The sequence below is a fragment of the Triticum dicoccoides genome, chromosome 4A, assembly GCF_002162155.2.
Source record: "Triticum dicoccoides isolate Atlit2015 ecotype Zavitan chromosome 4A, WEW_v2.0, whole genome shotgun sequence".
NCBI classification, from domain to species: domain Eukaryota; kingdom Viridiplantae; phylum Streptophyta; class Magnoliopsida; order Poales; family Poaceae; genus Triticum; species Triticum dicoccoides.
In genome coordinates this window covers 669,879,641-669,883,087 of record NC_041386.1, presented here as the reverse complement: position 1 = coordinate 669,883,087, position 3,447 = coordinate 669,879,641, and positions in this window count along the sequence as shown.

Genomic DNA, 3,447 nt, shown 5'->3' with positions numbered 1-3,447 from the left:
CACTGTGGGGTGGGGGGGGGGGGCTCGGTCGCTCTCAGGCTAAGTTTTGGGTTGGGCCGCACCGGAGCACTGGTCGGTAAAAAAAATGTATTTTGCCGGGTTTGCCGGGTTTCGGGTTCGGGGACTACCTAAACGGGTGCAAACCCATGAAATGTGTCGGGTTGTATAATGTGCCCACCGACAGCCCTGCGGGGATGAAAAGACGTCCATCCCCGTCCCCTAATAGGGTAAAAACCCGCGGGGACGCGGGTTTCGGGGCCCCATTGCCATCTTGAGTTCTAAGTGTGGGTTGCGAGGGAATGCTCACGGTCTTGGTGGAAGCCTACACAAAGGCAGGTGTTCATCACGAAGACTGCGTTGAATTCAGGTCCAGAGTCTCCCTCACAAGTAAAGGTACTTGCAACCTTGGATTCTGCAGGGTGAAGTTTATTGTTGGTTGGTCCTATATCTGCAACAAGGATGATCTGATGTACAGTGGCAACTGAGCTGAACTGCATCTATATCTACTTATCTAGTGTTCCCATCCCAGTAGCAGCATGTTAAGGATGTCGAGGAGCTAATTATGTGGTAGTATAACAAGTGTGCACAAATTTTCAGAGGTCATGTTATGTCAAGTGTCCAGACTATTTATAAGTCGTGTTTGGTCAAGTGCTAGTGGCAAACTGTGGTTGAGTTTCTGGGATCCTGAACACCATGCTTCAGGAGCTGTTTAGCTCTTGCGGCCAGTCTGTATGGTCTACTTTGTTGTTCTGTTATCGTGAGATGGCGGAACTGGCCGTGAGGTTGCTTGAAAAAATTGTTTGGAACTAGTACACTATTTATATTTGTGTATTGGGTGTAAATCTCTGTTGCGGTTTTGATTTTACGTCTGGAAACAAAATGTCGTTAGGTCACTATCATTGATTGATCCCTCAACACTCAATGGGCACCACTGGCCCGTTTCTCCAACTCTTTCTTGCATTTTAGACATACTAGTAAGCTTGCACATGGAAACACACGTCTCCACTAATATTACAAACATACGAGAGAATTAAAATAAACAGAAAAAATTGTGTTTGCACCACGTATTGATTCAAGTTGATTGATCAGGACAGAGCATTGTATTGACAATACCCAACATAAAGTTCTGTCAATTGGGTAAATGCAAGCGAGCATAATACTTGGTGCAACACTTGAATATACATACAACTAATACTGGTGGAAAGCTCACATACGCAAAGCGCAGAGCTTCGCCAGATAAACTTCCACATGAAAATATGGCAACCCACAATTGCGATATCTCAACATATCACATTACAGACATGTAACAGAACAGTCTAAGAAACACTTGTAATTACACTAACATTTGGGATACTTGAGATACTTGTCATGAATAATTTCTCCCATCAACATCATCGCAACTTAGCACATCATTTTCTTTTCTGCAGAAGGTTGATCTTATTTCTTCTAACCTGTCTGCTCTATGGATCTTGGAGCTGCAGGCAGATGGACACATCTCAGTTCAGAGCATGTTTGTAAGCAAAAAATATACCTAACGATATAATCTACACAAACCTAATGCTCAGGCATAAATACTAAAGAATCAATGGCTTAGCAGTTGATGGTAAAAGTACATTACAAGTTCAAGTTTCTGGTTCCAACAAATCCCAGCTATTGGATTCCGTCAGCCAATAGTTTATTATCGTATTAACCAAGGTTTGTGCTTCACTTATGGAGGTCGACGGTAGAAACTATTTGTGCATACAAGTGTTTTTCGAGCTATAACATTTGAATTTAGGTTCCATTTTCATCTATCACTACACATTTTAATTTCTGTGTGCAGGAAAAAAAATACCTCGATGACGATGCTCGGTGCAGAAGTAGTCATCATCTAGGTTGACATCGACATACCGTTCATCCAAATCCTAATAAAGATGAGTGCAGGAAGTTCAGATAGAAGCTAGGGGACAGAAAAGACAATCCATGTGGTAAGTCATAGTAACTATGACGTAGAAGCCCTTACTATGTATTTAGTCGCAGTTTCAACTTCCAGATTGCACACTGACAATGATTACCCTTCCCAGGAACCTGACAGTATCAGTATCTGTATCTATGGAAAGCATGGGTGCTCCATCTCCATATCCATGATGTTCTCTGGTAGAGTTACTTCTTCATACCTGCAAGAAGCAACACTTTTAGATAAAAATTATACTGCTTTCTTATTCTTATGACATATCATTCTCCATCAAACCATTTTGTACCCATTCTATGCTAGTTTTACATATGTAAAGTGAAAAGGTGTATGAAAGCTCTAACAAACAGAGTCAAACTTTTGAATATAACTTGACGACAATGATACGGTAGCAAGATGTTACATATCACATTTGGAGTGCTAACCAACTCCAAAAGGCAAGCAAGTCTGCCCGTTAAACATGACAGAATGTTAAGAAATGTTAATAGTTTTGGAAGGTTTTAAAATCCCATCCGAACATACATTAAGCGCACGGTTAATTAATCCCACCAATTAGCCCCTAGAAATCTGTACCGCTTTTTCCTCACGAACATTCCACCTGCGCAACTGCCGCGCCATCGCTCCTCTGCCCCGTGCTGCGTCCCAGGCCTCCGCTCCTCTGCCCCGTGCTCCTAGAAACTGTCAAACAGATGAGAACTTGGCATAATGTGGTTGAAACATATATAGTTGAGATTTCATTGGGCTACATTTTTGTGTGAATGCAAAGGAGATCTAACATATTTATGGGAATGTTTAATCTTTTTTGCAACTGCAACTAAATAAACAAATTTAAACTAATACATTTACATGGATATTCAATCTTTTTAGCCAATCCAACTAAAGCACATCATATCCAAATAGGAAGCACCCTAAAAAATATACTATACAGAACCATCACATGAAAATCTCTAACTTGAGCTGAAAGGTCTAATGTCATGAGTGTACCAAGTAGAGCATTTATTTTCCATGCAGAGAGACTGCAGGGTGCCTTATACGCATTCAACAAAAGAACAGTAGAAGATTTGTCTCAATAGGAGATATTTATCACCAATAGATCTTTCATTGGAGGGGTAAAAATTCTTAATACAGTGGGAGACTCTGGAGCACTCCTGCCCATATACTTACGCTAAACTTGTAGCATGTAACACTCATGCAGTACTGTCCATTAGCAAGTATTGTTCTCTTTAAACTTTTCTTATGCTAAAAAATAGATAACTGCAGATTTGCACAATGCACTGCTTATCCTATATTCAGGTTCTGCTTGCGTGTGATGACCCAGTTACCTACAGGGCTGGTGTGGATTACTAACAGTATGACATAGTTAACTAATCATGTTTTACTTTACTAAGTCTAATTGACCAGTACACAATTAGCGCTCATAGAAATCTATGGTGTTTCACCCAATAATTTTTTTAGGGCTATCAATAAAAAGTGGTTAAGATATAAACGCTCTTATA